This window comes from Cucurbita pepo, chromosome LG01 (assembly GCF_002806865.2).
Source record: "Cucurbita pepo subsp. pepo cultivar mu-cu-16 chromosome LG01, ASM280686v2, whole genome shotgun sequence".
NCBI classification, from domain to species: domain Eukaryota; kingdom Viridiplantae; phylum Streptophyta; class Magnoliopsida; order Cucurbitales; family Cucurbitaceae; genus Cucurbita; species Cucurbita pepo.
In genome coordinates, this window is record NC_036638.1 from 15,164,131 (window position 1) to 15,179,270 (window position 15,140).

The following is a 15,140-nucleotide window of genomic DNA, read 5'->3' on the forward strand; positions in this document are numbered from 1 at the left end:
TTTTTGAATATTTTGTTATTAATTTTCTTCAAAAGTAAAAAAATTTCCCTTAATCCTTCTCTAGTCATTTTTCCTAGATCTTCAAATTTCTTCTAGATAAGAAATTAAAAATCTTGAAAATCCTTAAAATTAGAAAAATAACATTTTTGCCCTTTAGACTTACTTATGGTTCTCCTCCAAAGGCCTTAAATCCCTAAAATTACTTGTTTCAGTATAAAAATGACTTTCTAACGACCCTTGTCCTTACTTAAATCCCTTAATTCCTTTCATTGGATCCTTTGAGTCTTACATGGGCAGCTTATTCTTATTTCGGTTGTTACACATATGCTCTCATCACATTCTTAATCTAGTATATATCTATGGGCTTTAGAAAGTTTGAGGCTAACCTCTAATACCATCTAAGCATTTGGGGTCCTTGAAGTTCCTTATAGCACTTTAACGGCTAGTGGACCTACTCTAGGTTCGGAGGAGGTGATTTATCCTTTCTTTGTGTCGCGAATCTGATGAGCAATAAGTCCAATCTCTAGGGAGAACTACTTCTGTTCTTTGACTTAGGTAGCTTGCTTTGCTTATGTTGTGAATGACCAATGCCTTGGGTTGACACGCTACTTTATAAACTACTATTGAGATAGTATGATGTCTGTTGAATCTAAACATTATCTAGAAAGGTTAGTTGACAACCCTCCGAAAGAATCATAAAGTTACCAAAGATTTGGGAGAAGCAACCCCTCGTGTGTTGGCCAATTACTAAGTGTTAAGGATATTTAGTAATAAATTATAGTTGACCATATATATTATATTTGGATATTTTATTATAAGGCAAATATTAGATATTTGCCTTATTGACATGGGTATCTTTCCATTTATTGTTATTTCCATTTATTACTATTTCCATATTCTTGTATTATAAATAAGATAACTTTCACACCATTTAGGTGTGGTGGATTAATCAAACATTCACACTAAGTCAACCTATGTTGTCCCACACCCCCTCTTAAGAACAAGTTTACAACTCGATTGCCCTATTTAGGAGACCCTTGACCACATGGTTGAGGTATGCACGACCTTAACTGGGCTATGCCTACCTTGATAGTACTGGATTAAAGTGGTAAGGGTAGTGGAATAACGGATGATACCATTCATCCAAGTTATAGCCTAGTAAGCTACCTTGATCGTCCTTACATGTTGTGGAGGTCTACTAAGTTCTTAGGGGCGTCTAGGCGCTTGACATATTGTCTCTTGTTTCCATGACGTGTAGGACTAACTCCTTGAGCTAATTCACACTTCGGCTGCATGCCATTCCAAAACTTTGATTGCCACTCACAACCACTCTAGCTCTAGCTCTAGCACCTTAATTTTAGCTTGATTCTTTTGTATATGTTTTGCTATGGGGATTATCTTATGAGTCACCTAGCATGGGTTAGTTAATCTAGACATTCATGCCAAGATAATTAGGGAGATTTCATATCAATCCCGTAAAGCACTCAAAACATAAACTAAAATATTCATACCAATTCAACAGTGAGAAAAATCCATCAATCACCTAGAGCACATATCACAACCAATCGTCCTTCATTCTAACACAACAATAACATTGAAAATAGGATTAATCACAAACCTAGGTGAGGAGTATGCGTGTAGTTGTGTGATATGTGGCGCCTTCAAACTGGTTCTTCCATGTAATAGCCCAAACCCACCGCTAGCAGATATTGTCTTCTTTGGACTTTCGCTTCCGGGCTTCCCCTCAAGGTTTTAAAACTCGTCTTTTAGAGTTACACAACGAAACCGGTATTCATCCAGATACTGTTATCTTTGGGCTTGCCCTTCCGAGCTTTCCCTTAAGGTTTTTGGGCTTTCCCTTATGGGATTCCCTATTACACGTTTGCTAGGGAAAAATTTCCACACCCTTATAAAGGGTGTTTCGTTCTCTTCCCCAACCAATGTGGAGTATCAAAATCCGCCTCCTACATCCTGAATTCGAGTTGCGCTTGCATTTTCTTTTTCTTTAATTTTTATAATGTTGATCCATGGCACAAGAGAAATGGTTCATTGAGTTGGGTTGGGTCACCGATTCGGATATAGGTTGCAAGATTGAGTCGGTTCGCTCTCTAGGTGGTGCCAATCAGGCATCGACACATGTTCTGAACCTAGCCAACCACACTTCTATAACGCCCCTAATTTTCTTACCTAGCTTAGGGATGTCACTACATGCATGCCATTAATAAAATATGCAGAAAAGTTAATGAAACATTTAAAACGAGGTTATGGACTTGTACGTTTAATTTAAAACAAGAAATACCAGTAACAACATCATCAAAACAAAACTTTAATATAATTTTTGTATGAAGTCTTCTATGAAACTACTATTTAATATGAAAGCATACTACTATTCTATCTTAGCTTCCATGGTTATTCCAACATTTACCCTAATCCATGCAGGATGTTTAATCTTTACATGAATAAATAAGGGTAGCATGTGCAACGACAAGGAGTTGATTTTGATAAACATAAATATCAAAGGTACCCATCCGTACTAAAGTAACATAATAGGGAAGTATTCTGATGCACATGACATACATAAATTCATGTGGTCCCTATGGTTTAAAATCATATCATATAATAAAAATAATTTCATTCTTCCTTTTGTTCATGTTATAGTACACATACGAGCCATGCCACTGTTTAATTCTTCAGAAGCGAGTAATTGTACTATTGATCTTGTCATGCTATGATATAAAAAAAAATTCTATCAATGAATTGACTTAATTCTTTTTAATCCAATCAAGTTTAGCAAATGTAATAATGTACCCAAAAATTATTAATTTGCAATGATACTTTAGAGTCATAGTAACTATTACCGAGGGGCAATCAATCACTCCTTTACTAAACCAATCTTAGAATAACTCTTTATTCCTATAGTGTTTTAGCTATCGCCATTTTGGTCAAAAATATACTAACTCTTAGTAATTCTTCGTAGGTGTGACCCACCATTTTCAGACCTTAGAGGTTGGCCCCAACAATGCTATCGAATGAAAAAGCCAAAATTGGGAATGAACCTAAGAAATCCTATCTATTTCTAGAGTTTGCGTTGTTCCTTTTCCCATGTTACAACCCTCTGAATGAGTAGTTGCTCTAGGGCAACATGCAGGCGGAACATGGAGAATCTCACGTTGAAACCTAGTGGTGGAGACCATAGGATGTGTTATATATTTCCTTCCACTTACTATGAATACTTTCTCTATTCACCTTGTTATTGACTCATGCAAATACCTTCTGAATGGAGGCCGCTCCCAAGGCAACACAAGGCCGAGCATGAATCTCACGGTGTGAATTTTCCAGAGAGCGTAAGAAAGAAAACGATGTATCTCATATACCTTTTTCCTCCCACTGTGTATTTTAGACGGTTGGGTATACTCATTACTTAGGTATATTCTAGCCAATTAAATATAACCTAAGTCTAGGTGACTTTTTTTAAAAAAAACTTACATCACTCACGCATTCTCATAAAACTGGGCTAACTAACTCAAGTACTGGCCTGATCTCCAAGTAGCAGATGTTCCGTAAACCATCAACTTAAGTACCTCCAGCCTTAGACAAGATTGTGCCAGGTGAACTTTCTTGTAACCGCAATTTTACATGATATCGACCTATTTTAATTATTAAAATTGATCCTGCTTGCTTCTTAACCCTAAGTGAGCATGCACTTATCTTTATTATAGATTTTAACGTCTATCTCATTTTATGACGTTGAAAATAACCTATAACATGCATCTAACATGCTTTATATAACAACTATATAATCATCCATGCAATGCAATAATATAACAATTTATATCTATCACTCATGGAATCCTAAACATGCATACATTATAACACTTATAACATATTTGTAATGCATGAAACATGCTTCGCCTATGGTGAGATCTTAAATCTATATGACATACTTTATGCATATACATTTTCTATTTAATTAAAACATACATTCACCATGCATAATTAATTAAACACACTAAAGTGGACTGGTTTTGACATTTTAAAGCAAGCAATTAACTAAATTATTACATTAATAATTAAAAATTAACGTGATCCACTCCCTTGAGCCTGCCGTGGGTCGGGTTGGGTCGGGAAGCAAAAAAAATTTCCTTCTTCTTCTTCGGTTCAGCTTGCCATCATTTCCATTATCGATCAATTACAACCTTAAATAGACTCTAATGACTCCATAAAAATTAAAGACCTTTCTTTACTCATTAAAGCCAAAACCATAAATATCCACTTTAGCATACACAATTTTTCATTCATGAAATGGTACCTACCATGCTCAAATAATGTAAATAGAGTGCCTAAAACTTGCTCTGATACCAATTGAGGGTGTTGTTATAACACATGCGAAAGAAATTTGGATCTTAGGCACCCTAAGTACATCAATTATAGTAAATTAGCTAGCATGTTCATAAGCATTAAAACTCAAGGAGTTTGAGTACTAACCTTTGTAGTTCAAATTTCTTTTTCCTCACGAACCAGTTTCAAACCACCATTAATGTCTTCCCTACTATTCTCCGGCCTTAGAACGAGATTGTGGTTTTCGATGAGTGACTAAACTTTGAAGGAATTTAGTATATGTAAAGAGAGAGTTTGTATGAATTTTCTCAAAGTTTTTCACAAGAAGACTTTTCAAGTACCTTGATCACTCTATTTATAGAGTCATATTTGCATGTTCATGCAAATTTGAGATTACTAAATTTTGACACTCAAAATTCCACTCAAATTTGTGCCGTTTATTGGGCAAACATGCAAGTTTGGTTAAACCTAATTTTGACACTCAAAATTCCATTAACTCAAACATAGATTTTTTATTTTTCCCTTAAGCGAAGGCAACATTCTGACTTGCTCCATTTTAATTCAACAATTAATTTAAATAATTAATTTCAAATTAAAGTAATATTAAATGATTAATTAAACAATTTAATTAATTTAAATGTCAATCTCAATCAATTCTGACATATATTGATTAAAATATTTAAATATTATTTAAATATCTCCGATTTTCTCTTTTTGTTTAATTCCTAAATAAAACAAAAATGCGGTTAAATATATCGTATATATTTAGCGCATATTACCTAATTCGAATTCGAACACTTCGAACTCACTCGTCACACTGTTCTATGGTTTAGTCCGATATGAGCTAGCAAGGGGACCTAATGGACCTATAGATCATGGTCTCCAACGATTCGAGATTAATTGGCTAAACTCATTAACCTTGTTAACCAACATTCGTTAACTACTAGGACACTCCACTCACTATAGATATATTTCTGTCCATTTGATATAACCATTATTAGTAAGTCGATCATTCACAGGTTGTTCGTAACTAGAGCTGAGTCAATTTACCGTTTTACCCCTGAAGTTAATTCTTGTTCCTTATGTCCCACTGATCCTTTGATGAACAATTGGTTTGTGGTTCAACTAGTAAACCGAATCCCTCTTAGGCCAATGAGAGGGTGGGGCCCCTTGTTCAAGACCTAGGGTCAGTACTTAAGAGAACAACCTCTCTACCATCCCTAAAAGTGGGTAAGAGTGAATTCCATCTTGCTCCCTATGGTTGAGTTATAGAGTCTGCTCCCTGTATTTATAGCTTGGTCAACGGCTATATCCGGTAAAGCTATATTTGGTAAAACCATATATGGTAAAGCTATATCCGGTAAAGCTATATATGGTACATAGCTATATATAGTAGATGGTTAAATCTGGTAAAGCTATATTTAGTAGACTGAACCATACATATATCCCGTCCAGTAAAGCTTTGAGATGTACTTTCTATTCTCTGTACTCTCTCTTGTTGTACATACCTGAAGTCATCAATAAAAAAATCCTTTTAGCAAGAGTTCTCCTTGCAATTCTCTCTATTCTTTTCTTTGTGATCATCTAGATCGAGTGTGTGCATTGTTGTGCGATCCTAACAACTGGTATTAGAGCAAGGCAAAATTCACCACAATCTGTGAAGATGGAAAGTTCAAAGATTGGAATTGAGAAGTTCGATGGATCCGATTTCGGTTTCTGGAAGATGCAGATTGAAGATTATCTGTACCAGAAAGATCTTCACGAACCTCTGTTGGGGGTGAAGCCGGATACCATGACCACGGAACAGTGGAAGCTCAAGGATCGACAAGCCTTAGGGATGATCCGGTTGACGCTATCCAGAAACGTGGCGTTTAACATCATCAAGGAGAAGACAACGTCAGATCTGATGAAGGCGCTGTCAAATATGTATGAAAAACCGTCGGCTATGAACAAGGTGTATTTGATGCGTAGATTGTTCAATCTACAGATGTCTGAAGGTGGACGTGTTGCGGATCATATAAATGAATTCAATATGATCATAAGTCAACTGGGTTCGGTGGAAATTAATTTCGAAGATGAAATTAAAGCGTTGATTTTGATGTCATCCTTACCCGAGTCATGGGATACTGTTGTTGCCGCAATCAGCAGTTCCCGAGGATCTGATAAACTGAAGTTTGATGAAATTCGAGATGTAGTTCTCAGCGAAAGTATTCGCAAACGGGAAACTGGAGATTCATCAGGCAATGCTCTCAGTGTTGATCGAAGGGGAAGAAGCAAATCAAAGAGCTCAAACAAACATGGGCGTTCAAAATCAAAGAACCGGGGAAAATCTCCAAACAAACCCAACGTAACGTGTTGGAGCTGTGGGGGAAAAGGACACTTTCGGACAGATTGTACAAAGCTAAAGAAGAAGCAGAATCATAAATCTGAAGATGATGATGATTCTATATACACAACAGAAGATGCTGAGGACGTTTTAATCCTTAGTGTGGATAGCCCAGCTGAATCCTGGATTTTGGATTCAGGTGCATCGTTCCATTCGTCTCCAAGTAAGGAATTGTTTCGAAATTTCAAATCAGGAAATTTCGGGAAGGTGTATCTTGCCGACAATAAAACCTTGGAGATTGAAGGAAAGGGAGATGTCTCCATACAAACTCCAGCAGGAAATCAATGGACATTACAAGATGTCAGATACATTCCTGGTCTCAAGAAGAACCTGATCTCTATTGGTCAGTTGGATAGCACAGGCTATGCAGCAGAGTTTGGAAAGAGTTCCTGGAAGATTGTGAAGGGCGCCATGGTTGTTGCGCGTGGCACAAAATCTGGAACCTTATACACTACTGCAGAGTGTATAAACATGACTGCTGCTGCTGAGAGTGCTTCCAATTCAAGTCTATGGCACAATAGACTTGGACATATGAGCGTCAAAGGAATGAAGATGCTCACTGCGAAAGGAGCTTTAGAAGGCTTAAAATCTGTTGATATGGGTCTTTGTGAGAGCTGCGTTATGGGCAAACAGAAACGAGTTAGTTTCACAAAGGCTGCCAGAGAACCGAAGAAAGTGCGGTTGGAAATGGTCCATACAGACGTCTGGGGACCATCTCCAGTTTCATCACTTGGTGGATCAAGGTACTACGTCACCTTCATCGATGACTTCAGCAGGAAGGTATGGGTTTACTTTCTGAAACATAAGTCAGATGTGTTTACCACCTTCAAGAAGTGGAAAGCTGAAGTTGAAAATCAGACCGGCTTGAAGATCAAATGCCTGAGGTCTGACAATGGAGGAGAGTACAACAAATCAGAGTTTATAACATTTTGTGCAGCTGAGGGAATTAGATTAATAAGAACAATTCCCGGTAAGGCAAGACAAAATGGTATTGCAGAAAGGATGAACAGAACCTTGAATGAGCGAGCAAGAAGCATGAGGATTCATTCTGGATTGCCAAAGGCATTCTGGGCTGATGCTGTGAACACAGCAGCATATTTGATTAATAGAGGGCCGTCAGTACCCTTGAAGTTCAAATTGCCCGAAGAAGTATGGACAGGAAAAGAACTCAAGTACTCTCACTTGAGAACCTTTGGCTGTACTGCGTATGTTCATGTTGATCCAGAGAAGAGAGATAAGCTTGATGCTAAGGCTGTGAAATGCTACTTCATAGGCTATGGCTCTGACATGTTCGGGTATAGGTTTTGGGATGAGAAAAATATGAAGATCCTAAGACACTGTGATGTGACCTTTGATGAAAATGTCATGTACAAGGACAGAGAGAAGATAAACTCTGAGACTACGAAGCAAGTGGGAGTTGAATTTGAGTGGCAAGAAAATTCACACAGTGATGGTACAACAGAAGCTCAAGAAACTCCTGATCCTATTGCTGAAGAACCAGACGTGGCTGATCCTATTGCTGAAGAACCAGACGTGGAGCAAGTTGCACCTGAACAGGTGTTGAGAAGATCATCCAGAACTACCAGAGCACCAGACAGATATTCAACCTCATTACACTATCTGTTGCTGACTGACGAAGGAGAACCAGAGTCCTTTGATGAGGCCCTACAAGTGGAAGATTCAACTAAGTGGGAGCAAGCCATGGATGATGAGATGAGCTCACTTGAAAGGAATAATACGTGGGTGCTGACTGAGTTGCCTACAGGAAAGAGAGCTCTGTTGAACAAATGGGTGTTCAAAATCAAGGTTGAACCAGATGGCAGAAGGAGGTTTAAGGCTCGGTTAGTAGTTAAAGGATATTCACAAAGAAAAGGCATTGATTATGCTGAGATCTTTTCTCCAGTTGTGAAATTAACTACTATCCGAATTCTACTGAGTATTGTTGCATCGGAGAATTTGCACCTTGAGCAAATGGATGTAAAAACGGCATTTTTACATGGAGATCTAGACGAGGAGATCTATATGCAACAACCCGAAGGATTTGCAGCTCCAAGCAAGGAGCACATGGTGTGTAAGCTCAATAAGAGCTTGTATGGACTGAAACAAGCACCGAGACAATGGTACAAGAAGTTTGACTCCTTCATGAGCAAGAGTGGTTTCCACAGAAGTGAAAAGGATCAGTGTTGCTACCTCAAGAAATACACTGATTCTTATGTGTTTCTACTCCTGTATGTGGATGATATACTAATTGCTGGATCAAGTATGAGGGAGATAAACCACCTGAAGGCAAGCTTGTCTTCAGTATTTGAGATGAAAGATTTAGGTGCAGCGAAGCAGATCCTTGGGATGAGGATTTCTCGAGATAGATCTGCTGGCACATTAAATCTATCCCAAGAGCAGTACATTGAGAAGGTGTTGTCCAAATTCAAGATGAATAACGCTAAACCCAGGACTACCCCCTTGGCAAATCATATTAAATTGTCAAAGGGGCAATCTCCCAAGACAGTTGAGGAACGTGAGCACATGGCATCAGTTCCGTACGCTTCTGCAGTTGGGAGTTTGATGTATGCTATGGTCTGCACTAGACCTGACATAACACATGCAGTGGGAGTTGTTAGCAAGTACATGGCAAATCCAGGGAAGGAACATTGGGAAGCTGTGAAGTGGCTTCTGAGATATCTGAGAGGTACATCCAATACTACACTTTGTTATGGCAATGGCAAAGTAGTTCTGCAAGGTTTTGTGGATGCTGATCTGAGTGGAGATGTAGACTCCAGCAAGAGCACATCTGGGTATATCTACACTATAGATGGAACAGTAGTGAGTTGGATGTCCAAGCTTCAGAAATGCGTTGCTCTTTCATCTACTGAAGCTGAGTACGTGGCCATAGCTGAAGCTGGAAAGGAGATGATATGGATGACAGACTATCTAGAAGAATTAGGCCGGAAGCAGTGCAAGAAGATCCTTTATACAGATAGTCAGAGTGCCATACAGTTGGTGAAAAACCCAGTCTATCATTCAAGGACAAAACACATTAGAAGACGGTACCATTTCACTCGCAGGTTAGTGGAAGAAGGCGATATGTGTTTGGAGAAGATAGAGGGTGCAAAGAATCCAGCAGACATGTTGACAAAATGTGTTGATGTTGGAAAATTAAAGCTATGCAAAGCCCTAATTGGTATGGTGTAGGATCAGTCTCCAAGTGGGAGAATTGTTGAGTTATGGAGTCTGCTCCCTGTATTTATAGCTTGGTCAACGGCTATATCCGGTAAAGCTATATTTGGTAAAGCCATATATGGTAAAGCTATATCCGGTAAAGCTATATATGGTATATAGCTATATATAGTAGATGGTTAAATCTGGTAAAGCTATATTTAGTAGACTGAACCATATATATATCTCGTCCAGTAAAGCTTTGAGATGTACTTTCTATTCTCTGTACTCTCTCTTGTTGTACATACCTGAAGTCATCAATAAAAAAAATCCTTTTAGCAAGAGTTCTCCTTGCAATTCTCTCTATCCTTTTCTTTGTGATCATCTAGATCGAGCATGTGCGTTGTTGTGCGATCCTAACACCTATGTCCCCAGCTATTCACCCAATCTTACCCCTGAAATGGGAGGCTTATTGAGTCGGCGAACTCGAGCCACTCTCACCCATGCAAATCTAAGGATAATTCCAAATAAACAGGAGTTCATGGTTAGCTCAGGATTAAGATCGAGTTACTTAGGTCATCGAGTAAAAAAATCAGTCTCAACAGTAAACGACATTATAAAGTGAGAGTGATTTTCTTCATCGATCTTATGCAATACTCATTACATAGGATGCCCCCACTCACATGTCTCTACATGTACAATTTAGTGATCACATTGTTTCTATCATATTCAAAAGTGGGTCGCATCTAGAGTGTCCCCAGGATAAGGTACTCAACCTTATTCCTGTACTATAGATCATTTTGACTATATACTTGAACTTGATCCACTCTTATGTCTCTACATAAAGTTCAAGTAATTATACTATAGTCAGAGTGTTCTTAGTTTATTGGATTTAGATTAATAATCGTAAAATTCACTTTATTCAATAACAATCTTTACTGAATAAACATCAATAATGACTTTATTGAAAATAGAATATGTTTTTGTTTACAAACTATGAGTTTTAGGACATAAAACCCAACAAGAACATGTAGGTTGAGGAGGTTGTTGGTCATCTAAAGGTTTATGAGGAAAGACTTCATTTTTCAAGTATGAAGGGACATGATGCCTACAACAAGAAAGGTAGAGGTTGTGGTCGTGGGCCCGTACAAGATGGCAAAGGAGGTCATGACAATACCTTACAAATCCATGACAATGCCAACCCTTGGAAAGATGAGAGTATGATCAAGTGTTACTCTTGTGGAAAATATGTGTACTATGTCATATAGGAGGCAAACCTCACACTCACGCATGATTACGAGCCCACACTGATGTTAGCTGAGAAAATGCGAGAAGGTTATGGCAAACCTTTTTCCAAAAGGAGAAGACTGAGTGGAGACCAACATGTGGTACCTAGACAACAGACGAAGCAACCATATGATCGAAGATTGAGAAAAGTTCAAGGTCTAATGAAGCATGGGTTGGCTTGCCTTTACGCCCAAACTTCAGGACACCTTTCATCGAAGCCACCTTAAAGAACACCATGTCGTCCACCTCAAATTTTGAACTTCTACGTCTTACATCTGCATAATTCTTTTGTCTAATCTAAGGAGTGCACATTCTCACCTTGATTTTTTGCACCACCTCATTAGTAACATGGACTTATTTGGGACCCATAAATTCTCATTTCCCTACTTCATCCAAGTACAAAAGAGACCTACATCATTTTACACATAAAGCTTCATATGGTGTCATGCCATATCTACAAACTATTGTTGTAAAAAAATTCCATAAGATGTAAGGTTGAAAGGTCCAATGAAGCGTGGGCTCAGTTTGCCCTTACGCTAAAACCTCATTACAGCTTTCATCGAAGGCACCTTCAAGAATACCATGTTTTCTGTTACATAAATCAATATTTTAAGTTAGAAGTCATTCCTAATTTTTAGTTACTATTTTTAAGTTAACTATATATATATATATATATATATATATATATNAAGCCGCACAGTTGAATGAGTGGGATATTCACGTCGAGTGGATTGACTTTAATTAAGTCGCCACTTCTTCCCATTTTTTGGTTATATTTGTTATTTAAATATGCTAAATGAACGAGAAACAAATCATCCGTTATTCAACAGAATCTCAAATACGTTTGTCTCTCTCTTATGTTATTTCTAGTTTTTTCTTCTACCAATCGACTGGTTTTCCTCCGTCAAGTTCCTCAGTCAAAACAACAAGTGGTACCAGAGCAAGGTTCATGATATATCATTATGAAGAAGCCAAGTCTATCAAAAGCCAAGTTGATTAGCTCAATTAGTTAGAACGTCGACCTAACAACGCACAGGTTTCAAGTTCAGGTAGAAGAAAATGCAAAGCACGAAAATACACACTTCGTGAATACTTTCCCTCCTCAAACCGTGAATCAATAGTCATTTGAAAAAGAAAGGTCATATCTAGTGAGTAGAAAATACTTAGTAGAAAACACTTGTAGACTGTAATCACATCCACGATTTAGTAAGTTATACTAGGCTTTAATTTCGGTTCTTCGAAGTTCAAGGTTATGTTCTACTACTATCTAAGCTTTTAGGAGGTCCAAGAAATTCTCATGTATGTAACAAACTCAATTAAAGTCTAGAAATCATTCTCTTTCTTACATCAAATTCAATTGTGGTCGGAATGTTATTCACCTAATCTTGCACCATGGACCTACTGAACGACGACTATATTGAGTTCTGTGGTGAACTTTTTCTCTGACTGTTATTCACCTAATCTTGCACCATGGACCTACTGAACGACTATATTGAGTTCTGTGGTGAACTTTTTCTCTTCTTCTTATGTTGTTAGCTTACATTGCCTTTGAAATGGATCATTAGTATTCTAAATCATAGAGGCACAACGTCATCATAGTTCAATCTCAGAAAAGATAATATGAAATCATTTATCCTAAACATCATATATTTATCCTAAACATCATATGTGTAAAGATTAGTTGATGACCGTTCTACATGATTATAAAGTCACATTAAACTCTAGGGCGTGTGTTGGCCAACTACTAAGTTTATCTATGTGGTCCCTTGCCTCCTCTCAGGACAGGTTTATACAGCTACGATCTCGGTCAGAAGGCCATTGATTTGTTTCCACACACAAAAGTTACCCCTAAAGTCACCTTGACACACTAATCTAGGTCAAGCTCGATGGTACGGGTTCCTAAATACCTACCGGTCAGCATGAAAACTATTATTGTTGGGATATGGAGCCTCATGCCTATTTATAGTAAGAGATCTGATAGAGATATATATGGTAGATATTTCGTAAAGATCTAGGAGAGACATATATGGTAAATATTTAGTAAAGATTTGAGGGAGGTATATTTGGTAGATTATATTTACTAGGTTGTTAAATCTTTTAAACCTATATTTAGTAAACTGAAATCATATATATATATATATATATATATAACCATTAGTTTCCAAAATCTACTTTCTTATATTCTCTGTATTCTTTTTGGTATACATACCTAAAGTCATTAATAAAACATTTAGCCAATATTTCTCCTTGGATTTTCTCCGTCCTGTTCTTTGTGTTCATCTTGATCGAGTGTGTGCGTTGTTGTGCGATTCTAACAATTATGTCTTATCTAGGTTGCATAGGCTCATTCTATCGAGGCATCAGACCCTTCAGTGTCCATGTCATATCATTTACGGACTCCATACCATGTAGTGGGTGTATCATCCAACCACTGGCACATAGGCTAGGGCGCAATACCAGCACACCCGTGTCGCCTAGTACTATCCTTGAAAGACTCATTTCATAGGAAGTCACCCTAGACACTCATCTCACAACACTTGCCCTCACTATGATACACGTATGTGCCACAGGATATCTTGCTTAGGGCACAGGGCCCAAGGGTGGTGGAGAGCTAAGACCATGTCTCCCCCTATAATACATTTTAAGACATTTTCAATCCTCCTTGGATAAACGATACTTTGGTGAAAGGTCAAACATGGAGCATTTGTCCAGTGTTCGATTGACACTAAATTTAGCGAGTTTTCATATTTTAAATGGACGAACTTGACTCTAGAACTGCATGCCCAAATTCTCTCTAAAACTCTAACTTTCGAGTTAAAGGCTGGAGGCCCTACCTGGCCCTTCAACAAGTCTATCTTTGACCCTCTTGTCTACTCGTTGTCATTTAATGTCCATTCTAGTTTCAATGCCCATTCTATGTGGTGCATTGAATGATGCATCATCCTCTTTGGTCGCATCATGTACTTGTTTAGGCCCTCGTGTAGCTGGATGGGCGCCCCAAGTAATACATGCTTCAGAATGAATTTGAAAATTATGCACTATTTTTTAGCTATCAACTTGATAAGATTCAACAAAAATTCATTCTTCATCTACAAATTTGGATCGGCTCGGTACAATCATCATTTCTAGAATTAGAAGCTGATACGATTGGCGAAGGACAATTGAAATTTGCACGGTTGAAGTTGGAAAACTTTAAAATATCAACAACAGGGTTTGAACCTACACGAGTAAAGCCCAATAAATTTCAAGTTTGTTTCCTTAGCCACTCAAACATATCAACGTTGTTAGAAAATTTTATTGTTTTATCCATTTTCATTTTGCAATGGTAAAAAAAATTGACTTTGTCTTTTGTGGAGATTAAAGGGGATCGGGATTGAATCTCGGCCACAAACGTCTTTTGTCGGGAGACTTATAAATACCCACAATATGTTATGTAAAAATCAGATTGGTGAATGAATGAAATTGAGATCTCGAATTGAGACGTTTTCCTTAGAAATCTGAGCATCAATTTTGCCATTTCTAAGTTTCAAGCAATTCTTGTGGTAGAATCGCATCTAAGCCATTCAATCAAGCCTTGATCAAGTTAGACTATGGAGTGACTCAATTTAGAACAAGGTTCCAAATCTTGGTTCTAAATCTTCGATCGTAAGAGGTAATCTAATTTTAGTCTTATATCTTGGTTGATCCAAGGGTTCTTGCTAAAACAAAAACTTGGATCGTTGGGCTGAGAATTAGGGTTGCCTTATCAATTTGGTATCAAAGTCTAGGTTTACATCTTTGTAGCCGACTCTAGAATTGATTTTATCTTTCATTTTTGCTCTTGTTTATCTTTTCCTTAAATTAGTCCATTTATTTTCTTCCTGTCATTTCCGCCATTGTTCATAAACTTTTCACTTTGTTCTCATTTTCTTCTTCAAGATCACGTTTGAGATCTTGAAAAAAAAATCTTATCGTATTTGTTCTTACGATTGTGATT